Source organism: Lontra canadensis, unplaced genomic scaffold (genome assembly GCF_010015895.1).
Source record: "Lontra canadensis isolate GAN:19392208 unplaced genomic scaffold, GSC_riverotter_1.0 scaffold22, whole genome shotgun sequence".
Classification (NCBI taxonomy): Eukaryota; Metazoa; Chordata; class Mammalia; order Carnivora; family Mustelidae; genus Lontra; species Lontra canadensis.
Genome location: NW_022631016.1, coordinates 15,762,334 through 15,787,915, shown reverse-complemented (window position 1 = coordinate 15,787,915; position 25,582 = coordinate 15,762,334). Strand labels below are relative to the sequence as shown.

The window sequence follows — 25,582 nt, the reverse complement described above, 5'->3', positions numbered from 1 at the left end:
AGTCAAGGATTGAAATATCAGAAGCTACTAGAAGCAAAAAAGAGTCTCACCTGCAGGCTTCAGAGGGCATATGGCTCTCCTGACACCTCGATTTCAGATTCTTAGCCTCCAGAATTGTGAGACAATCAATTCTGCTTTTAAGCCACCCGGTTCACGATATTTTGTTACAGCAGCCTTGGAATCTAATACAATTAGGTAGAGGTAAATGATGGTAGTGAATGCACTCCATTTCAAATCGTGAGAAAAACAGTGCTTTATAGTCTAATGAGCCCCTTGTACATGTGTATAATTTCATTTTAATATAAAATCCACAAATGGGTAATAATATTCACCTGCATCTGTATAGCACTTACAGGTTTACAAAGCACTTTCAAATACAGTAATTCCTGAGAAGCTAAATATTGCATGACATGACCCATAAAGCGAGTATTATCATACCCTTCTGGAATGTGAGCAGAGTGCCGGGGAAATTTTAATATCCAGTCGTTGATACATATCATCGAGTCACTTACTATTTCTGAAAATCATAGTTTGTAAGCAAAAGAGATGGCAATTATATTCTGAATGCTGACTCAAAGCTTTATGCTCAATTCATTATGCCTCAAAATCTGATGTTTTTAAAGGATAGATTACATTTCCTTGATTCTTATCATTAACTAAAAATAGGAAAAGGCTGATGTGTTTACATAACAACAGTCCAGAAGGTCTACATGTCTGAAGAAAGTTTTGTAATTGAATGAAATGTTTGGCATTATTTTATAAAAAGGAATTACATATTCTTTTAGATCTTATGAATAAATCATCTGGTTCTAGAATTCTGATGCTTTTCTAATCTTGCATTTAAATATCCCCTTTATACATTTATCCTACATGTGATACATTTTGCTCTCTAAACATTCATACAGTTTTCTGGCTTTAATAGTTGCCAGAGCTAAATGTCATGCCAAAATTCCAGGACTCAGCAATGGCAAATAACAAGCTTGGCTAGATGCCTTAGGACAAAATCATGATCGTTGCCACTGTGAGTGGTATTTGCACGAGGAGACTTTCTGTTTCTTCCAACTTTAACTTTTGCAGTCTTCATTTTCATGTCTAGGGTATTTGGGGAACGTTGAGCTTCTGATGAGTGTTTGTATAACCCTTAAAATTTAAACCAGTGGACAATTCTATAATTTCCTTCAGGTATTTTGATTTATCACCTAGAGAGTTTTATTCATTTTCTGAAAATTCTAAATGTAAAAAGACTATGTAATGCAAGGGAAGTGAAGGAGGGGTAAGTGAATCTCGCTTATCATTTTCACTTTGTGTCCAACCATCATTTGCATACACCAACACTGTTCACTTAAAATATACAAAGTGTGGTGCTGCAGAACACTTCTGTGGCTTTCGGGGATAAATTTGGTGAAACTTCAGATGACTTTAAAGTGCTGCATTTCAGGGGCCCCTGGGTGGCTCAGTCCATTGAGCATCTGCCTTTGGCTTGGGTCATGATCTCAGGATCCCGGGATGGAGCCCTGCATAGGATTCCCTGCTCAGTGTGGAGTCAGTTTCTATCTCTGCCCTTTCCTCCTGCTTGTATTCTCTCTCTCTCAAATAAATAAATGAAAATCTTTAGGAAAAAAAAATTGAAATTAGTTTTAAAAAGTGCTGCAATTCAAGGATTTTGTGCATGAGGTACCTGGGAATTAAGGAAACAAGTAACCATTCTTTAGATCATGAAAGAATGTAGGATTCAAACCTGTGTTTACATTCAAGTGCTCCACACATATTCCAGCTGGAAATGTTCTTGTAGAAATACTCTCCTTTGTTCAAATTCTGTTTAATTGAGTTGAAACATATAGAGTGTTGAAATCCACCTATTAGTATTTTATTGTTTTTAAGTATATAAAACTCTGATTTCAGTAGAAATTATTTTTCTCTGGGTTGGAACAATTGATGTATTTTTTCCAGAACTACAAATTTAATATCCATTGAGAGAGTAACATAATGTCTGAGAACAAAGATCCCAGAATCAGATTATCTGTATTTAGTTTCTAGACCAACTCCTCCCCACCCCTTCACCTCCACCTATTAGCTATGTGATTGTGGGCACTAACTTCACATTTCTGTGCTTCAGTTTTTTGTATGTACAATAGAGACAAAGGCAGTTTCTGTTTAGTAGTTTTTTATAATTATTGAAGAAATTAATATATGTGAAAAATTCAGAAAATTGTCTGACAAATTATTAAGCACTGTAACTATGACCTGTTATGGACATATATTCTGGGATCTACCAAAATAATGTTGAAATAAATATTAGGAAGGAAAATTATGTAACAAACAAACAGAACAAACCTTAGAAACAACACCCTGCTTGCCTGTCACTTTGTATGTAAACAGATTTGTATTCATCTGTCACTCTGACTTAGAAGATAAACAGATGACCATATCTTCTAGGAAGGAAGCTAAATTTTCATGCTATCCTGTAACAGTATATTATTATGTACTATTTTAGCAGATTTCTAATCATCTGGTTTCAACTGGCTTTTGATTTTGTTTAATTATTGGAAGTTTGAAAACATCTATTTTTCAGTTTCAGGAGCCTCCAAATCTCCCTTTAAGTGATTAAGTAAGAGTGATTCAATATTTACAAAAGCCCCATGATAAATTATACATTAAATATCAAAGACATAGCTTACATGTGAACTCCTTGAGAATACGTACTCTTTAACTTGTAAAATAATGAGAGTTAGAATATATATATATTTACATGTATATATGTAAATTTACAGTTTTCCTCTATCAGAATTTAAAAGTGTATAATATTTTGGCATTCTTAAGTTTTTGGAGAAAACAAATTATCCTGAAGATAACATATATCTATTTATTTACTAAAATATACTAAAATATGTTCAACTATAAACTATATAAAATATATTCAACTATAGATGTTCCAAAGAGTGTATCTATATAGTCAAGGAATTTTGCCATATTCATAATTTTATGTATTTATTTTGCTTGCACTGATTAAATTTAATAAATTCTATTCCCAGGGATATAATGTGTAACTTTACGGATAATTTTCTGAGATCTTTATAGTTAACAAAAGGTTAGAATATGCTGCAGCTAATTACTCTACAATGAAATTCATCATTGAGAAGAAGAAAAACAGTATCTTTATTAACTAGGTATAGACATCATAGAGATATATTGTAAAGAAATATGGGTAGTATAAATGCATTCCAATAATGCATGTATTTTTATGGACTCAAAATCTTAAAATGTCTTTTTTCTAATAAGAGTAAACAATGAGGGATGTCTGAGGGGCTCGGTTGATTAAGTGCCCAACTCTTGATTTCAGTTTAGGTCATGACCTCAAGGCTATGGGATTGAGCCCCACCCTGGGCTCTGTGCTCAGCACAGAATCTCCTGATCTTTCTCTCTTGGCTCCTCCCCCCCCATTCATACTCTCTCTGTGTCTGTCTCTCTCTCTATCTCTACAATAAATAAAATCTTAAAAAAAAAGAGTGAACACTGAATAATTTCAAATAACTGAATTATCTGGTAAACTGAATAGCAGGCTGCTTGCGAGATACAGTTCTTGGGATATAATGATAATTGTATACATGTAAAACTGGGTCCTTTTATATAAGATGTGGGCATCTGTAGCCTTCTGTGTGCTATTTATTTTAGACTTTTCTTTTGACATTGCAGTTATACTTTTGTATCCCCTATTTTCTATTACAATATAGTACTTTAAAAATCACAACTATTTGATTTATTAAGCAGAGCAACTACAGACTTCGAAACCTGCCTGACAAAAATAAACAGCTGAAATTGAATCGGACACTTTTAACTAGGATCACAAGCCTAGAGGGGAAAAAATTAAATTGGGCTTAAAGTTATGGTGATGAAATGCAAACGTGAAATTGCCTTTTGGTCTCTTAGGAGAACAAATCCAGGTAAGGATGGTGAGGGAAGAGGAAATTTCCTCCTAGAAAACCTTATCAGCTGAATCAACTCTGGTATTCAGGGAAGTGTTAAGTGTTGCAGAAAATTTGCTGTTTCATCTATATGGTCAAGAGGCAAACCACTCTTTTTCTTGTTTAACTTTGCATCAAAGTTTTGGAATGGCATAAATAGAGTGCAAGTGGAAAATCGGACAAAGCATAATAGGTAATGAGTTCCATTCATAGATTTTGGTCACTCATTCTTCTGATCCTCAGCTCACTAATATTCATTATTTTATGTTATGCTCATATATCAGTTCAGAGTCTCTGTGTCTTTAACTAATGAATGGACAGGCAACTTTACAGTGGAAATACTGGTTCTTTTTTTATAGACTTATTTCATCTACGGTATTTCATGCTTATAGGATCATTCTGTGAATTTTGACTATTAGTTAACATAATATAACCTACAATTCAAGACAGATAATAGTCACTGAAAAGACATAAAGATGAGAAAGATGTAACAAACCATGAAATTTTATTGGTGTCAGGTCTTGTAGTTATTGTGGCTAAAAGTGCCCCTGAAAGGGAAGCTGAGCTACCTAACGGAAAATATTAGATCAGATAAAGTTTTGACATTCTCCAGGTATCAGTGGTTACCATTTTTGAGAATGTGTTTAGCTGGATTTAGGTGAATGCTGGAGTATATAAACCAAATCAATGTATTACAGTTTTCCTCATTTATTCTTTATTTTTTTTATCCCTGACTGATTAATAAATAACCATTAGAAGTCATTAGCTTATTCACTGAACACATTTTAGTATTTAAAATGTGCTAAAGTTTCAGGCTTCCAAAGATTGAAGAACATGGGAGTTATCCCTGCCATAGACAGTAGTGAAATATGGATTAAAAAATACAAAAGTAAAAAGTGCAAAGGTAGACATATGGTTCTGTGGAAGCAGAGAGAATCTTGAAACTTACTCTTTTGATGGGACATTTCTGTTAGATCTCAAAGGATTAGTATATACGCTAGCCAAAAATAGGAGGAGATTTGAGAGAGAATCCTAGTATGGTTGGCATGAACAGTTAAAGGGATAGATATCAGATGCAGTTGGTGGTGAAAGACCTCACGTTCCCTATTAAGATTTAAATTTATGCTATGGATCAGGAGACATCAATGGTAATTATGGCTTTATCATTTTTTCTTTTATTTAGTGATATGGAAGGAAGCATGAAGCATATTCTTAAGTGATATGATGATAATGGTTGAAAATCCTCCAGTTAAAAAATGGACAGAGTCTAGGTGATTGATCAGGTTCTATATGATCAATGATATAAACTAAGGCAGTGACTGAAAAAGTTAGGGGGTGGGGCAAATTGAAGAGATACCATCCAGGTAGAGTTGGTGGGACTTTGAGATCATGCACAAGTGGGCAGCAGGAATGAGAATCATCCTGAGGCTGTGCCCCTGTTAAGGTGTCAGTCAGGGCTCAGTCAGGAATAGAGAAAACATACTAAACACTTTAAGCTAGAAGAAATTAAGACTTATCATTGGTTACTAGAGGTTGCTAGGCTATAAAAGTAAAAAGAATATGCTGAAATTAGTAATTGGAAGAAATAGCTTACACCTCAATTGTTAAAGAGTAGAATAATCAGAACCTAGGATTTTGTTGACAAGCCCTACAGGGGTGGCATTCATTATTTTAGGGCAGGCCTCAGCACTATGTGTACTTGGACCTCTGAGGAGGGGTCTCCCTAGTTGTTGCTGGATCATCTGAGGGGACTCAGCAAAACTAATGCAGAGAATGTTCAAAGAAGGTAGGGGCGGAGTCTACTCTCTGATTCTGTTGAAGTGAAGCAAACAGGGACTGAAAGAAGAAGTCTGTCCTGCCTGTTTAACATATTCCACTCCGGCTTCCATTTGACCACACCTGAGAAGAAATCAGGGGATAAAGGAGTGTTAGGAATTCAGTCTTCAGAGGCACAGGCCCAGCAACCAAGAGCAGTATATCAAGGACGGTTGTGGAGCTGAGAGACAGCAGATAAGTAATAGTCATAGTTAATAATTGATCTTGGCATTTCAGGTAAATGAAAGCACTGAAGTAAATACGAGAATTTCAGTCTTGGAATGGCTGATTTGAGGTGAAGGGATATGGCAGAAATTGGGTTTAGAACCAGGCAGTCTGTGTCCTTTCATTTGTTTTTGTTTTGTTTTGTTTATAAACCTCTTTGGCATCACCACCTGCTAGTGGTGACTTTGCCGGAAACTTATACTCTCTATGCCTCAGATTTCTCATTTATAACATGGAGATAATAGTATCTCCCTTATGTTAAGTTCTACAGGAGAGTTAACTTTGTTATCATTGAGTATCTTCCATTGTATAGGATTATAAAAGTCATGAGAATGGATGAGAGGTCCATGTAGGGCATGCAGAGAATGAGTAGAAGTCCACATTGTCCACCAACATTTAAGCTGTAGATGTTTAAAAATAGCTCCTATTTAAATTTTTTTTAAAGAAAAAATTAAAGGTAATTACATTAAGGAAATCAAAGAAGTATTCTTTAAAAGGAGAAAGATGATCATTAAGCTGCAATGGTCATGAATAGTGGTGACATACAAAAATAATAGAGATGACATTAAAAACCAGGCAAATGACTTGAAAATTAGGAATATATTTATGATACTTTTCTAAAGTTATTTGGGTGAAACTGAGAGGAAAGTCTTTGCAATGGGCTGTAGAAGAAATCCTGGCAGTGATATATTAATCAGGAAACCCTCTTGAATCCTCTGGAACCAAGGAAGAGACAGTAGAAGTAAGCAGCCAAAGACACAAGAAAGAAGTCAAGTGGAGAAATTACCCAAAGGAGGTAGAAAGAAGGTGACTAAGAACTCAATTCAGGAGATTAGCTTTATGAAATTGGAAGTACATCTCTTTCATACACTGATTGTGTTTAGCATAGGAAGGAAAGAAATTGGGGCCTTTTTTTTTCCCCAAAAGAAAAAAAAATGTAGAGAAATAAAATGGCTGCAATAGCATTTATTGTAAATTGGTTTTGTAATTAGGTCACACCCATAAGCATGGAAATGAATGAATGGAAGTTTCTAAGGAGGACATTGTAATAAGTCAGTGAGAACTGGGTTTAAAATGTCAATCCCACTATTTACCATCTGCCTAACGTTGAACAAGCTGCTTCAGCTCTCCACAACAGCAAAGAGGAATGATAATTTCCTTCTCAGAGGAGTGTATAAAGTACTTAGTACAGTTCTTTACCCATAGAAAGTGGTTCATTTTGAAAATGAGGATGAGGATGAAGACGATGATGGTGATGATGATGAAAAAAGTGATGATTAAGAAATTGAAATGGTCAACCATGGTGCCAATGTGGCTAGGGAAAATGTAGTTCTGGAATGAGCGTGGTTAACATAAAGAATTGGGAGCAATCCATGGAATGAAGAAATCTTTGATATGTGAATTATCCTGTTACATTTATTTGCCTGGCTGAATTTGAGTCTGATGTTTCAAGTTTTCTAAAACCACATTGGCTCTCTATAGTTTCAACCTGGAGTTTCTGAATTTATTATGACTCCAGAAATGAAGAATATTGTTTGGCTAAGCATAATTACATTTAACTAAGTGGGTCTTTTTAAAAAAGATCTACTTAGTTATGTTTTAGGGAGCACGAGAGTGTACATATGTATGCACGTGCTCATTGGGGAGGGGCAGAAAGAGTCTTGAGCACACTCTGTGCTGAACATGGAGCCTGACGCAGGGCTCAATCTCATCACCAAGGATCATGACTTGAGGGGAAACCAAGAGTCATGCACTAAGCCAAATGCACCACCTAGGCATCTGTAATTGGAGTTTTATAATATGCTATATATTATTAGAAAGTTTGAATTACAAAAAAAATAATAGGAATCAGAAAATATAGTACACAAAAGTAAATATTATAGATATTTGTGAGTTACTTCAATATGACATTTCTTAACAGTACATTCTTTCTTTAATGGTTCACGGAGGATTAATCCTTGGCATATCTGCTTTCTCTAACCAAATTGCAATTCTTAGGACATAACATATTTATATTCTAATTATAGCATCTATTTATATGTTTTAATAAACTTTGGAACCTTTTTTTGTGACAATTTTCATTAAAATAATCCCTAACATCTGAGACTGTATGCATTTTATTATAAACATGATTTGGGGTTAATATGAAAAAGTACAATATGCTCAAGTTTCCACTTCTCACACTCTTGATTATACATGTTAATAATTTGTGGTAACAAATTATATAACATTTTTGGGGAATCACTCAAAATTAAAGAAAAAGGTAATACTTCCTTTATTACTTTAAAATCATATAAGAACTGGCAAACACTAGATAGCTACAAAAAAAGAGCTTTCTTGCCTTTTTTTTTTTTTTAATGTATTTGCTTACTTGCTCATTTCAGACAAGGAACATAGAATTTGGGGCCAAGATACATCTAGGATGGAATCAGCTTTTCATAACATAAGTGTAACCTGAGAAAATTGCATCTTAGTCCTATCTGTCTCATCCCTTGTCCTAAGGGTTCATCTGTGTTGTAGCAGGTTCCAGAATTCCCTTCCCTTGTAGAGCTGCAGTAGATTCTATTTTATGATTGACCACATTTTGTTTATCCATCTTTCCATTGATAAAACACTTGAATTGCTTTTACCTTTTGGCTATTGTCAATAATGTTGCTATAAAAATGGGGGTACACATATTTGCTTGAGTCCCTTATTTCATTTCTTTGGAATATATATCTAGAAGAGATATGTTAAATGATTTGGTTAAAATGTTTATTCATTAATTTTTTTGAGGAATTGTCTTATGGTTTTCCATCATTTACATTCCCACCAGCAATGCACAAGGATTCCAGTTTGTACATCTTTGCCAATACTTGTTAATATCTTTATATATATTTCTTTAAATATGTGCATATTTAGTAATGGCCATTCTAATGGATACAGTGTGGTATCCCTTTGTGATTTTTATTTGTACTTCCTTAATGATTGGTGATATTGACTATCTTTTCATGTACTCTTTGGCCATTTTTCTATCTTCTTTTGAAAAATAACCATTCATGTTCTTTCCTCATTTTTTAAGTTTAGTTTTCTGGTTTTCTTTGTTGTTATTGTTGAGCTACAGGAATTTTATATATGCTCTGGGTAAAAATCCCTTACTAGATAGATTAGATTAGACAAATATTTTATCCATTCTGTAAGCTGTCTGTTCTGTCAGTAGGGTACTTTAATTTTTTTTTTTTTTTGATGCACAAAAGCCTTTAATTTTGATGAAATCTATTGTCTATTTTCTCTTATGTTACTTGTTTTTGATCATATTCAAGAAGTCATTATCAAATACTAGTCATATTCTTTTTACCCTGTCTTCCTCTTAAAGTTTTATAGTTTTAACTCTTATTTTCATATCTCTGATCAATTTTTAGTTATTTCTTACATGGTGGAAGGTAAAGGCCCAACCTTATTTTTTTGCATATGGGGATCTAATTTCCCAGCACTACCTGTTAATACAGATTTCCAACAGATGTGTCTTAGTCACTAAGTATAAAATAGACCAAAACAGATTCATTTACTGCTATAATGGGAGTGGAAGAGAGAGATGGTGACAGAAAACAAATGTGCGTGTAAATGTGTGTAGTATTAAGTCAATGCATGCAATTAAAAAAAATCTACGGTATAAAAGAATGGTGGGCATTGCTCTAGTTTACCTGAAGTGACAAGGGACATCTTGTCAGATTAAGTAATATTTGAGGGGAGACCTTAAAGAAGTAAAGAATAAACTCTGAAGATATCCACAGAAGCAACTGTTAAGAGTAAAGGTCCTCAAGCAAGAATATGACTGAGTATTAATAAAGGGCCCAGTGTGGCTAAAACAAAGTGGACTCAGGCAGAGTGATAGGGGATAAGGTAAAAGAGCTAGAGAATGGCATGACATGCAGGGCTTAGTAGTCACAGTATGGATTTTGAGTTCTACTGTGAATTGCAGGGAAAGGCCACGGCATGCTTTGAGCAGAGGAATCCCATAATGTAATTTGCTTTTATTTCTTTTTTTTTTTTTTTTAAGATTTATTTATTTATTATTTGAGAGAGAGAGAGAGAAGTGGCGAGGGGCAGAGGGGAGAAACTTCAAGTGGACTCCCCTGTGAGCAAAGAGCCCAATACAGGCCCATCCCACAATCTATGAGATCATGACCTGAGCTGAAACCAAGAGCTCATGCTTAACCAACTGAGCCACCCAGGCCCCCTAGTTTGTTTTTTAAAGAACCGGTGTAATTGACCTTCTGTGAATACACTGGAGGGGGCAAGAGTGGATGTAAATTGGCCATTTAAATGCCACTATCATACTGCATGCCACATGTTTGAGTGTCAATGGATAATAGGCAGTGGAAGTGGCAAGAGAGGATATGATTCAGTAGATATTTTGAAGATAGAGTTGACAACATTTTCTATTAAGTTGGATATGGAGTGGGAGATGGGAGATGGAGAGGATAATGAAGAGTAACTACAAGATTTTGAGCCTTAGAAGTTGATGAACAGTTACCCATAACTGAGAATTTTTGAGTATCTTTCAGAAATTAAGTTGAGGGAGGACTGTAATAAATACATCAGTGATAGAGTAAATTGTGAGTAGTTCTTACTAGAACTATTTCATTGATGCAATTCAAATTCATAAAATTTAAATCTGGAGGTGAACTTGTGCTTTTAAGGTGTAGTTCTTTGCTCTCAGGCAAGGGAGGTATTTATTAGTAAAGCAACTGAGGACCAGAAAGCCTAAGTAAGTTGTGTAAAGTCACACACCCAATAGAGAATTGGAAACAAACAAACAACAAAACCTCCTGATCTGAGACAGTGTCTCCTCCAGGAGAACACAGGGTCAGTCCCTTTTTCTAATTTAAATTACAGTGATTTTCTGATCTTGTGATTTCTCCAAAGAAAAATTATTTTACTGATTGTCTTCAATAAAGGGAAAGGGAAAATGTAAAACATCTTCATTAGACCAACTAATTACTAAGACATAAAATTCTTCAAGTTGTTTGCTGTATATTTAACATCAGTTTAGTCCTAACAACATTACTCTGAGATGTGAGCTGCTCAGAGAATTAGAGAAAGCCAGACACATGGAATTCCACTCATTTTCATTATTATCACAGGAGGATATTATCTCTGATAATATATGAGATACTAATGACAGTAGTAGCTGCCATAAGCTTATATTAGAGATTTTTTTTTTTGATTGCTGAAAAAAGATAAAAACAAAACAAAAAAAAGATTGATGGAGCTGCATTATATGAAGAAGATATCATGAATAAGACAAGTATTTGACTTCACATTCGTATCAGATACTTCTTAGAATAAGAATGGTATTGGTGATGGTCTGGATATAAATTAATAATCAAATCTTGACAATTACTTTCTTTGTTTTACCTTTTGTATCAGTGTCTATATACCAAAATTCCCTCATTAAAGCTGTCACACAGGATTGGGAAAATGTTGTACATCTGGATTTTGAAGACTCATGTTGCTAGATGAATCTTCCCTCATGTTAAAACTATGTTAGAAAGTCAGTAACCTTGAGACCATTCCATCATTACAGTGCCCTGGATTTCTGTCATCATTTGTTCCCAAGGAATTAAGGAAAACTATTTCCAAAAGCCATTAAAAAAACAAAATACTTTAAGTTAGTGTATATATATTTATGTAAGTCCATCTTTTATACCTCCTATAACAACTACTGAAACTGTAGGAAGATTCATTAGATAAAATCAATATTAACCAAAAGGGCCCTATGTCTAAGCAGGAATGAATCCTACAGTTTATAGTTTACTTATTCATTCCTTCAGCAAATAATTACTGAACAGAGACACCGGATACCCAGGCGGCATCTCAACACAGAAGTTACAGTATTGAGTAAGCCTTCTCTGGATTTAAAGAACAATTCAATAGTCAAGTTAGAGAGACAAGTGCATGCCAATGGTATATTAAAGGCTCAATTGTATATTAAAGGAAAGCAGAAGGCCTGGGAGAAACATAGAAAAGGAAATGGCTACTCATGGTAGAAGATGGCTCAAAGTCATCAAAGCTGCCCGCAGTCTTTTCTTTTTGCTTCCATTGTTACTGTTTTCACTTTTTTATCTTCTTCCATTATGCCCTGGATTAGGATGGACATGAGAGAATGGAAAATAAATATTAATATCAGTTTATTAAATTCATTAAAATTAAATTTTCATTAAAATTATTCTTTTTAAATAAAATAACCCATTATTCTGCCAGTCTGTTGTACTCAATACACATAATAGCTGTTCAGAAACTAAACTTCTCACAAAATTTTTAAGAGTGTTTTTGTATGGGGGCGCCTGGGTGGCTCGGTTGGTTCAGCAACTGCCTTTGGCTCAGGTCATGATCCTGGAGTCCCAGGACTAATGTGCAGATAACTAATGTGCATTAATTTTGCTCTCACAAATTGACAGGCCTAATGGCAACGTATGCTCTCATGTCCAGGGGCCCTTTTGTAATTTGTAGCAGAGAATTAGGGAAAAGAATATACTTTGAAGCCCGGTAAACATGGATTCAGATTGTGAGTCTGAAAATTACTATGGGGCCTTAGGCTACTTAACCTCTCTGAGGTTCAATTATCCTCAGTTCCAAGATTAGGCGGCAATAGGTTATCTGGAGAACCAACTAAGAATGACATTAATGGTGCATTAAGCAAAGCAGGATCCGGGCAACTGGTGGTACTGTTGGAAGAAGCCTGTGTGATTATCACTATTTTGGTGTTTTCTGTTTGAATCAAATGAAGTTCCCATTCCCACAGATTAAAATTACATTATGTGTTTCTGTGTAATAAAACACAGGGAGTAGCTTGAAGTAAGGATGATTTCTTATATTTTATGATTCCGGAGATTGAGCAATTCTACTTTCCCCTGTCATGAGTTGGGATTGCATTCAGTTGGGAAATCAATGGGGACACATTGTTTCTCCTCCTTGAACTCTCTGTCTCTAAATAGTGTCTCATCCCTTAAGGCCTCCCAATGGGTACCACCCCCAGCAAGATACTCTGTGATTTCTCCTAATTTGGCAGCTTGATACCAAGAGGAATTCTTTTAAAGAGACAGGCCCCAATATGAAAATGCTTATCAAGTATCTGTGCATTGGCTAGCTGATATCCATTGACTAAAGCAAATCATAGGGGCACCCCACAGAAAATGTGGAATGGTATAACCCAAGGTGTTTATTTGGGGGCCACCAGGAGAACAGACTGGTACATTTTGACTATTGACTATATATGGTTTGAGCCATTTGGGCTGGAGAAACTCTCTAGAACTCCTACTTTTAACTTAGGAAATTTGCACTGTTGTGGAATTTAAAATGCACCAGGAGAAATCTCCCGCTTCACCTCTATAACTGGCCTCATGATCACTGATACGTGAGTAGAGAAGTCGAGGTTCGGTATAAGTGAAGGAGGCCAGGAAACGAACTACAGATAAGCTCACATGCTTTATATAAAAGCATTAACAAATAATCACTTGAATAATAGGTGTGTCAGTACTCTGCTCACATCCTCATAGTTAATATTTTCATGTCCATGTATATCAGTAACTGGCATCTGGTGACTTTTCCCTCTAATCGCCAACACCTGCATCATTTTTCAGAGATGCCCTCAGGCTGTTGAATCTTCTTGGTCTTCAGTCTAGGAGAACAGGACTCCCCTCTGCCTGCGTACTCTTGTTTTTAATCAGTAATGAGGGACGCAGGAGAATAAATATTCTCTGTTGAAGAGTGTTGAGATATGACTAACATTTTCTCCAAATCCCCTCCATCAAACTCAGTCAAACTGATCCTTGTTGACCTTGCTAGACTTCCTTGGTTTCTTTCCTTCCTAATTCCACTTTTCATCTCCCTGAACAATTTTAAGCCTATTGGAAATCTTCCTAATAAGTAAACTTTTACATGAGCCCTTGTCCCAGGTTTGGAGAATATCTAAGACAACTAGTGATGGTAGCACATCATTTAGTTAGTTCCTAATTTTTTTATTTGTTAAGCTCTAAATAGTCCATTCATAATAAGTGAGAAAAGGAACTAAGTACTTTGCTATTTGTTTAATAATTCTAGACTTCTCAAAAAAGTTTTGCTGGGGCATGCCTGTGTGGCTCAGTTGGTTAAGCTTCTGACTCTTGATTTAGGCTCAGGTCATATTCTCAGGGTCCTGGGAGCACTCTCCATGTCAGGCTCCCTGCTCCGTGGGGAGTCAGCTTGAGGATTTCTCTCCCTCTCCCTCTGTAGCTCCCTCCACCTTATGTGCAGGCATGTGTGTGCCCCCACAAATAAATAAATAGATAAATAAATAGATTTGCTGCTTTGTTTTCCTTTCATTTTAGGAATACTTCTTGGTTTTTATGATATCTATCTATCTCTATCTCTATCTCTATCTATCCATCTATCTAGTTTGTTTGAGGAGTAGAATTCAGTGATTCTGGTGTACCATATTCTTGATGTCACAACATTTAAGAGGTTGTATAATCTCTCTGCCTCACTCTCACCAGCTATATTAAAATGAAAGAATAACATTTTTGTTGCTAAATCTTTTTTAGAACTACCAAAAATCCTTAGAATAGTCTTCAAATTCAATATGTGTTTGGTAATGTTGGCTTTTGCTACCACTATTTTTTAATATTATTGTTTTTTTCAATATACTTGCTTAAACTCCCCTTTCTTTATTTATAATATATGTGAGTACCTCTATGCAATGACCTACAATTCACCCTGCCATACTTTGTTTTACATAGCCATTAGTTTCTCTAAGTTTAAATCATTACTCTTGCCTTGTGGAGCAGAAATCCACTGGGTCTTATTTGTCCTTTCTCTTTTGAATGACTGTCAACTCCCTCTTGGATGACATAATTAATGCAGACTCTGTCTATAAGCAGAGTCATTCAATTGTAAGAACACTTGATTTATTATCAGAAGATCCAGGTTGAAAATTTAGTTCTGCTGCTTACTTTTTCTCTGCTATGCCTCCATTTTCTCATTTGTACAGAATGAAAATATTTACTCTCCCCACCCTCTAGTTATTTTGTGTGACTCAAGTCTATGTGAGAATGCTTTGGGAAATTACAATGCAGGGGAAGGTATTACTAGTATTGTCTGCACACTCCCATTATTTTTATATATTTTCCACTCACTATATTGCCACCTGGTGTATGAGAAAAGTGAGATACATTTCTTTAGAGTAAGAGAGACAGAGAGAGACTCTATTTGCACTGATCATTGAAGAAAGTTTTGTTCTAACGTGGACTACAGGTATTTTAGGACTTTTTTCTTAATTAGAGCTTAAATGAAGTTACTTCATTTATCTTCAATCAGCTCTCAGAGGAATGAAAAATAGGAAAGACTTTTGTGTTAGGGTTTTCCAAAGAAACAGAAACAAGAGGTCCATATATCTTTGGAGATACATCTCTAAAGAGATTTATTATAAAAGGTTGGCTCATGTAAGAATGGAGGCTAAGGAGCCCCAAAGTTTGCAGTAGGTAAACTGGAGACCCAAGAGAGGAAGTTCTAGTCTAAGATCAAAGGCTAAGAGCCAGGAAAAATAATGGTAGAAGTTCCAGTCTGAAAGTTCACAGGTCTATGACCAAAGAAGAACTGACTTTTCAGGGGCTGACTCTGAACGCAGGAAAAAAATCATTCCAGACTTCTGGTTTCCACATTAAGGAGCTTGGAATTGCCACTCCATCTTAACAACTGGTAAACAAATGAACAGATAGAAAATCAACTCTTCTTGGATCTGTAAGAAAGGGAACTACACAAGGTAAGTCACTGCTCCCAAAATTTGAGAGACAGACAAGTGAATACAGGGAGTCACAGTTTCCTTCAGCATAGACTCGCGCATGGAAAATGCCATGGGAACCAATGCCAGAGTAGTAGAAAAAATTACACATTGCTGGAGGCTCAATGAAAATAAATTTGAGAGTTAAAAATTCCAAGCGAACCCACTCATAAAGGAGCCCACACAGTATTGTGAAATTTACAGGGTTCATAGTATTGGAGAAAAATTCTCTCATGCTTCCAGCAGGGGGAGTGAAAAAGAAATGGTTTTGAGATGTGCCAGAATACTTTATGCTTCTTAACAAGGCCTGCCCTCGGGGAAAACTAATTAACAAGGGTCTACATATAGGAAAGACCTGAAGCTAATATCCTCAATGGGGAAAACCTGAGGGCTTTTCCTCTACTGTCAGGAATAAGACAGATGTCTACTCTCACCTTTGTTATACAACATAGTACTGGAGCTTCTAGCCTCAGGAATCAGACAACAAAAAGAAATGAAAGGCATCCAGTTCAGCAAGGAAGAAATCAAACTTCACTATTTGCAGGTGACATGATACTCCATGTAGAAAACCTTCAAGATTCCGCCAAAAAATTGCTAATACTGATACACGATTTTGGTAAACTTGCAGGATACAAAATCAACATAGAGAAATCTCTGGCATTTCTATATATCAATAGAAGCACCAGCAAGAGACATCAAGGAATTGATCCCATTTATAATTGCACCCCAAAACGTAAGATACACAGGAATAAACCTAACCAAGAAGAAGATTGGTACTCTGAAGACTATAAAACACATATTATAGAACACAGTTTCAGACTTCAAATTACATTACAAATCTGTAGTAATCAAGACAATTTGTATTGGCACAAAAACAGACACATAGATCAATGGAACAGGACAGAAAATATAGAAATGGTCAACTAATCTTTGACAAAGCAAGTAAGAATATCCAATAGAAAAAAGACAGTCTCTTCAACAAATGGTGTTGAATAAACTTGACAGCCACTTGCAAAAGAATGGACCTGGACCACTTTTTAACACCATACACAAAACTAAATTCAAAATGAATGAAAGACCTAAATGTGCGACAGGAAATCATCAAAATCTTAGAGGTAAAGACAGGCAGCAACATTTTTAACATTGACCTTAGCAGCTTCTTCCTTTTTTTAAAATTTAATTTAATTTAATTTAATTTATTTGACAGAGAGAGAGAGAAACAGAGAGAGAGATAACACAAGTAGGCAGAGTATCAGGCAGAGGGAGAATGATAAGCAGGCACCCCACTGAGCATAGAGCCCATGCAGGGCTACATCCTAGGGTGCTGGAATCTTGACCTGACCTGAGCTGAAGGCAGATGCTTAACCAGCTGAGTAACCCAGGCACCCCTGGCTTTAGCGACTTCTTACTAGATATGCCTGTGGAAGCAAGGGAAACAAAAGCAAAAATAAACTGTAGGGACTTCATCAGGATAAAAAGTTTCTGCTCAGTGAAGGAAACAATTAACAAACCTGAAAGGCAACCTATAGAATGGGAGATATTTACAAATGACATATCTGATAAAGGGTTAGTATCCAAAATCTATAAAGAACTTATCAAACTAAACACCCAAAAAACAATTAATCCAGTTAAGAAATGGGCAGAAGACATAAATGGACATTTTTTTTTTCAAAGAAGACATACAGATGGCTGGCAGACCCATGAAAAGATGTTCAACATCACTGATCATCAGAGAAGTACAAATCATAACTATAATAAGATAATACCTCATATCTCTCAGAATGGCTCAAATTAACAACAAAAGAAATGATAGATGTAAGGGGGAATGTAGAGAGAGGGGAACTCTCTTACAGTTGGTGGGAAGGCAAACTGGTATACCCACTCTGGAAAATAGCATAGAGATTCCTCAATAAGTAAAAAATAGAACTACCCCATGATCCAGCAATTTCACTACTAGGTATTTACCCAAAGGATACAAAAATAATTATTCAAAGGGATGCATGCACCCTGATGTTTGAAGCAGCATTATCAATGATAGCTAAGTTATGGAAAGAGCACAAATACCCATTGTCTACTGAATGGATAAAGAAAACTTTTCAGCCATAAGAAAGAATGAAATCTTATTATTTGCAATGACATGATGGGAGCCAGCATGTATTATGCTAAGCAGAACAAGTCAGAGAAAGAAAAATACCATATGATTTCACTCATATGTGGAATTTAAGAAACAAAACAGATGAATATAAGGGAAGGGGGGGAGAAAGAGAGGGTGGCAAACCATAAGAGACTCTCAACTGTAGAGAACAAACTGAGGGTTCTTGGAGGGGAGGTGGGTGGAGGATGGGCTAAATGGGTAATGGGTATTAAGGAGGGCCCTCATTGTAATGAGCACTGTGTGTTATATGTAATTAATGAATCACTAAATTCTATTCCTGAAACCAATATTACACTATACATTAACTAGAGTTTAAATAAAAACTTGAAACAAACAAACAAACAAACAAACAAAACAACAAGGGCCTAATTTGCTGGGGGAAAAACTGATCTGGGAAAGAAAATACCCAATTTTTGCTGGCTCTAGTCATCCTGTTCCACCTAAGGGGAGAGCAAAAGAAAACAAACAAACTAAACTAAGAAATATTTGTGAAGTTTGTAGTACAGAGGCAAATTTTAACTGAAAAACAGAGACTGAATCATATGACTATAGAACACATTGCTCACACTATAAGGGCCTGCCCCTCCCAGAGGAACTTACTTGTAAATCCTGGATGTAGGGGCGGGGCAGGCCCGATGAAGACATCCAATCAGTGGGGTGCGTGAATATCCACTAGGGTGAATTGAAATTCAATTGGTCACCTGTGTGTGGGCGGGGCTCAACCACCCCCATAAAGGTTGGTCTGCAAGGCTGTCAGGAGCAGAAGAAGGAGAGCTGTGTGAGGAAGAAGAAGGCAGAAGAAGGAAGAAGGAGGAGAGTTGGCGGGAGCAGAAGAAGAAGAGTCGGCGGGAGCAGAAGGAGAGTCCTGGGAGAGAGAAGGAGAGCTGTTAGAGCTGTAGGAGCTGTAAGAGCTCTTGTCAGAGCTGTAAGAGCTGTAACAGCTCTTGTCAGAGCTGTAAGAGCTGCCAGCGGCCCTGACGCCAGCGGCCCCGCCACCTGGAACTGCGGCCCTCGGCAGCGGCACAAAGGGGAATGCCTACCGTTGAGCGTCCTCATCCAGAGAGGCCTTGTCCAGATCGGTGGCTTCCTCTGGGGAGCAGTCTTGTCAGAGTGGCGTCATGGGGAGCAGAGTCTGTGTCATCGGGGTTGTTGTCCTCCTTGTCATCGTCGCTGTCGTCATCACCTCTTCGTCGTCGGGAGCGGCCTCGTCCTGGGAGCGGCTTCCTCCAGAGTGGCCTCTTTTTGGGAGCAGCCTTGTCTGGGGAGTGGCCCTGTCTGGGGAGCAACCTCACCAGCAGCGGCCTCATCTTGGGAGCGGCCTCGTCCAGAGTGGCCTCTTCTTGGGAGCGGCTCCGACCGGGGAGTGGCCTCGTCAGGAGTGGCCTCATCTGCGGAGCAGCCTCGTCCAGAGCGGCCTCATCTGGAGCGGCCTTCTTGGGAGTGACCTTGTTGGGGTCATCGTCATCGTCTCTTCATAAGAAATGGCCCCTACCAGTCAGTTTGATTTTTGATGCTTGGTGTGAAATAAAGCTTTGTTTGATTTTCATTTTATATCAGTCTCGTTCCTTTGATCACGGACCCTAACAACACTTTAGCATCCCATTACTAAAGGCCTATTCATGAGGAGAACATTTTACCAGGTACATCATGCCCTGCAATCAAGAATATAAATAACAGGGAGTACCAAAAGGCAAAAACTGAAACTAAAAATAAATTGAGGACTCAGAGCAAAAGTGAGAACTATAAATTAGGGATGTTGGAATTATCAGACCAAAAATTTAAAACCACTATGATTAATATCCTAAAGGCTCTAATGGATAAAGTAGAGAACATGCAACAACAGATGGTTGAATGTCTGCAGAGACATGGAGATCCAAAGAAATAACTGAGAAGAAATGCTAGAGATTAAAAACACTGTAACATAAGTGAAGAATGCGCCTGGTAGGCTTATTTGCAGATTGTATATGGCTGAGGAAAGAATTCCTGAGCAAGAGAACAGAATAGTCTCCTCAAAAACCAAAAAGCAAAGAGAACAAACACTGAAAACAAAACAAACAAACAAAACTAGAATATCCAAGCACTGTGGGAGGACTACAGAAGGTGTAGCATACAAACAATGTTGCTTTCCAACCAGAAGGAAAAGAAAGAGCGAAAAGAACAGAGGGATATTTGAAACAATAAAGAATAAAAATTTCCCCAGATTAATGTCAGATGCCAAACCATAGATTCAGGAAACTCAGAGAATACCAACTAAAATAAATACCCCCAAATTACTTTTAGGCATATTATATTCAAACTATAGAAAATAAAAGGTTAAAAAAAAAATTCTGAAGAAAGCCAGAGGGAAAAAAACACTTTACCTAGAGAAGAAAGATAAGAATTAGATCTGATTTCTCCTCAGAAACCATCTAAGTAAAAACAATGGATTGTATTGAAAGTGCTAGGAGAAAACAAAACAAAACCTCCACCAACATAGACTTATGTACACTACAAAACTATCATTCAAAAGTAAAGGAGAAAAAAAAACTTATCTGACATACACAAATTAAAATATCTGTTGCCATAGTTCATAACCTAGATGAAACTAATTCTTTGAAGGACCCAATCTGTTAAAATTCCCACAAGAAAAATTAGGCAATCTGAATAGGCCTATATCTATTAAAGAAATTGAGTGAAAAATTAATAACCTTTCAAAACAGAAAGCACTAGGCCCAGAGGGTTCACTGGTGAATTCTACCAAATACTTAAGAAGATATTATGCCAACTTTCTATACTCTCTTTTAAAAGGTAGAAACAGAGGGTATACTTTTCACTCACTTTAAGAAGCCAAAATTGCCCTAATACCAAAATTGGACAAAGACACTACATGCAAAAATTATCAGCAAAATATTAATGATTCATATATGGCAATGTATAAAAAGAATTATCCACCATTACTCAGTGGAATTTGTCCCAGGCTGGTTCAACATTTGAAAACTGATTAATATTATCCATCACAACAACAGGCTAAAAAAGAAAAATCACATGGTCATAAAATAGATGCTAAAAAAAAAGTATTTGAGAAAATCTAGGACCCATTTGTGATGAAAACGCTTAATAAACTAGAAATAAAAGGGAACTACCTCCCCTTGATAAGGAATAACTATAGAAGCCCTGCAGGTAATATTGTGCTTGATGAGAAACAGGTATGCCCCCTCTAATCACTCCTTTTTAAGATTGTACTGCAATCTTGAGATAATGCAATAAGACAAGAAAGGGAAATAAAAGCATATAGACTAGGGAAGAATAAATGAATCCATCTTTGTTCCTAGATGACATGATCATCCACATAGAAAATCCAAAAGAACTGACCATAAAATATCCTAGAACTAACATGAAATTATAATAAGAAGCAGGATACAAGCTTAATATTTAAAAGTCAATTGTTTCCCTATATACAATGACCAAGTGGATTGGAAATTAAAAGAAAAAACAAAAGCACAGTATCATTTATATCGGTGTCCCCCAAAAATGAAATGTTTAGGTATAAATCTAGGAAAATATATTCAAGTTTATGTGAGGAAAACTACAAAACTCTGATGAACAAAACAAAGAACTAAATAAATGGAGAGGTGTTCCATGTTCATAGATAGGAATACTCAGTATTGTCAAGATACCAGTTCTTCTCAAATTAATCCACAATTTAAATGCACCCTTATTGCCAGTCCTAGCAAGCTATTTTGTGGGTATCAACAAACTGATTTCTAAAGTTTACTTGAAGAGTCAAAAGACCCATAATTCCTAATGAATACTGAAGTAGAACTACCAAGCCATGAAAAGAAATGGAAGAACCTTAAATGCATTATTACTAAGTGAAGGAAATCAAACCAGGGACACCTGGGTGGCTCAGTCATTAAGCATCTGCCTTTTGCTCAGGTCTTGATCCCAGCGTCCTGGGATCCAGCTCTCCATTGTGCACCCTCCTCAGCAGGAAGCCTGCTTCTCCCTCTCCTGCTTCCCCTGCTTGTGTCCCCTCCTCACTGTCTCTCTCTCTGTCAAGTAAATAAATAAAATAAAACAAAAAAGAAGGCAAACAAAAATGTGTTATTCTGCATGGTACCTACTATATGATATTATGAATAAGGCAAAACTATGGAAGCAATAAATAGGTCAGTGGTGGCCAAGGGTTGTAAGGAGGCAAGTCAAAACAATTAGGTAGAACCTGTAAGATCTTCAGGACAGTAAGAATACTCTGTATAATGCTTTAAGTATGGATACACATCATTATGGGTTTGTCCAAACCCACTGAATGTACAACACCAAGAGTCAACTGTAATGTAAACTATAATCTTTGGTTATTATGATGTATCAATGTAGGTTCATCAGTTGTATCAAACGTACCATCTGGTTGGAGATATTAATAATATGGGAAACTATGTATGTGAATGAATAGAAATGTAGAAATAGATTTTCTTGTCAATTCTGCTCTGAAACTAAAACTTCTTTAAAAAAGTCTTAAAAAGAAAAAAAAAAAAAAAAAAAAAAGGCAGTGCCAGAGCTGATTAACCAGGCAGAAAGAGTTCCCCTCTATTTGGGGGAAGGTCAGCCATTTTTTTCTATTCAAGTTTCAACTGATTGGATGAAAGTCACACATATTGAGCAAGCTAATCTACTTTACCCACTCTACCCATTTAAATGTTAATTCCATCCAAAAACATGCTCACAGATATACCTAGAGAAATGTTTGATGAAATATCTGGACACCTCAGAGCCCAGTCAAGTTGAAATATAAAATTAATCATCACAACTGGTGAGAAGAAAAAGAAAAACTAGCTATAGAAATTGACAGTTTTCTACATGGAATGGTAGGTGCATATATTTTCAAGTTAACAATTAGCTCTAAATTGAATTTATATAGAAACAAATTGGATGATGACCTCAAGATACAAACACAATTGCCTGGCTCTCCTCTCTTTCCCAGCAGTCTGTTACTCAGATACTGGGCTAATAGTTCTGTGGTCATAGCAGATGTGCTTTATAAATGTTTTCCTTGACCTATTAATATGGTCATTGTATTTATACCAGTGCTGCCCTGTGAAGGAAAATTGTTTTGATATTAGCAAACTTCTGAAACTGGTATAAATGTATTTTAATATTTTTAAGCAAATATAATTTTAGAGCAAAAGGAACTCAAATTATTTGATGCTTCTCACAAGTCCAATATTATCCATCACATGAGGATTTTTTTTAAGTTCAAAGTGTGTTATTCATTAAAATAAGAAAGGAAGAGAAACCAAAAATTCAAAAACTGAAATATCAAAATAAGTTTATTGTAAAAGTAATTACTTGGAATGATTCTTGTTATGCTAGCAGAGAAAGTACAATATTTATTTTGGTTTTTAATATAAATTGATATTTTCTTAGGACACTGCAAACACTTTGAAAATTAACTTGCCCTCCCTTCTTAGGCTGAAATGTTCATTTGTTTCCAAAAAAATAAAAATAAAAAAAAATAAGACAGTCATGTTTAGTAAAAATTTTAGTAAATTTTAGTTATCAGTTCTTCAACTGAAGAACTTTTCAAACCACCATTTTAGTCTCTGAATTAAAATAACCACATGAAACAAGTTAGCCAAATCGATCTTCTAAATTTATATGAAGCATAAACTATATTTAAATATCTTCCAACACCTTTAACTCAGTATTTTACCCTAGTCCCTTTAAGTTAGAGGTGAAGAATTCGTGCAGAATTTACTGAAAGACTCAAAGGTGCAAATTCACAGTTATATTGTAACCCTATGGGAGAGTAAGAAAAGTAACTTTGAGAAAATGATTTAATCCATGAAAATGTTGTGGAAACCAAACATATATTCTTTCCATTTTCTTTAAAGTATGCGCTACCTAGAAGCAAGTCTTATTAAGGTAAGATAATTAGCTCAATCAATGAAAAACAAATCATTGATTCACATCTTATGCCACTATAGGAATTCTTTTTAAATTAAATACAAGAAAAATGCAACCAGGTATCTGAAAGTGATTTTGAAGATAACATTCTTAATTATGTAGCAGACAGATAAATTCCCAAAACTCAGTGATTTAGATAGTTGTTCTATCTTAGCATGGTCTAGTGAAGATGGCAGGTAGGATTAGCTTCATGGAGTCATTAAGAAATGTGTGTTATGCTCCATGAATACTGCGACTCTTTTATGTTCATCAGAAGACTTTGAGATAGATCCTGCATTAGGTAGGTGGCTGACCAGAAACAGAGCAGGAGGGAAAGAGAGAGAGAGAGAGAGAGAGAGAGAGAGATTATAGAACTTGAGCTTGAACAAGTGACTTATGTTGTCTTCTTTCCCCCTCCTTTTCCGCCTCTTCTCCTTCTTACTCACAATAGGACTGAAATGTATCAGTAGGAAAATAATCCATTCTTGGACTGAAATGTATCCGTAGGAAAATAATCCATTCTTACATATATTTTTTTTTATACTTGCTTATTTTGGATACACTCTCTATGTTATCTTGGTCACACATTCATCCTACATAGTTTGTTAGATACGCAAAAGGAATTCCTCCAGTAGTTGAATCCTGCTGTTTTAATCTGCATGAAAAGAGAAGAAAGGGAGACTTAGGATAGTGACACTAGAAAAGTGATATTGGTCCATGCCTTTCTCTTTGAAGTGCATGAAAATTCATCTCGCTTCATACTAAACCAGTGAAAAAGATTGAGGTTTTGTCCTCTAAAAGCCACAAAAGAAGAAGAATGAAGAAAGAAGAAGAAGAGGAAGAGGAAGAGGAAGGAGAAGGTGAAGGAGAGGAAGAAGAAGAGGGAGAAGAGGGAGAAGAAAGAGATTAGCCTCCTACAGATGAAGAAAGTGTGTTGGAAATTTATGTTAGCAAAGCAAATGAAAAATACAGTTTAATATTTTGAAATAAATTAAGAGAAATAAAGGACATGACAGAAGTATAAGCCAACAACATAAATCAAGGTTATAAAAGATCAGAAAGAAGTGATTGGAGAAAAGAAAAATATGGAAACAGAAGTTAATGAACTTCACTAAGAATTACAATGGGGACACATGGGTGGCTTAGTCAGTAGAGCATACCACTCTTGACTTTAGGTCTTGATCTCAGGATGTGAGTTCAAGCCCTGCATTGGGTGTGGAGACTACTTAAAAAATAATAATAGGGGCACCTGTGTGGCTCAGTGGGTTAAGGCCTCTGCTCAGGGCATGATCTCAGGGTCCTGGGATCGAGCCCTGCTTCGGGCTCTCTGCTCGGCAGGGAGCCTGCTTCCCTCTCTCTCTCTGCCTGCTTCTCTGCCTACTTGTGATCTCTGTCTGTCAAATAAATAAAATCTTTAAATAAATAAATAAAGATAAAACAAATGTAGTAGACCCCTCTGAAGAAGAAAACCAAATAAATGGAATAGAAAAATACTATAAGTATAATCCCAGAAAATTTCCTGAGCGCAACAAAAATATGGTGAGAAACTACGTAATGACAGAATGCTGTGAGTTCCTTGGGAAGTTAAGCAAGTATTTCCAACACTAAACCATACTCTGGTAAAATAATTAGACTTGAAGTAAAAGTCCCTGTAAACATCTAGAATAGAATATGGAAGTTGAGGGTTCCAATTCAAACTAAGAG

The 25,582-nt window shown here is 36.1% G+C and overlaps 1 protein-coding gene and 1 pseudogene across 1 annotated transcript in view; both read left to right on the top strand.

Moving 5' to 3' along the window:
* Positions 1-25,582, top strand: part of CDH18 (cadherin 18) — a 970,896-nt gene that overhangs the window by 304,194 nt on the left and 641,120 nt on the right. The gene's annotated exons all lie outside the window — the stretch shown is intronic.
* The window catches only part of LOC116870308, a 142,829-nt pseudogene continuing 141,074 nt past the window's right edge, over positions 23,828-25,582 (top strand).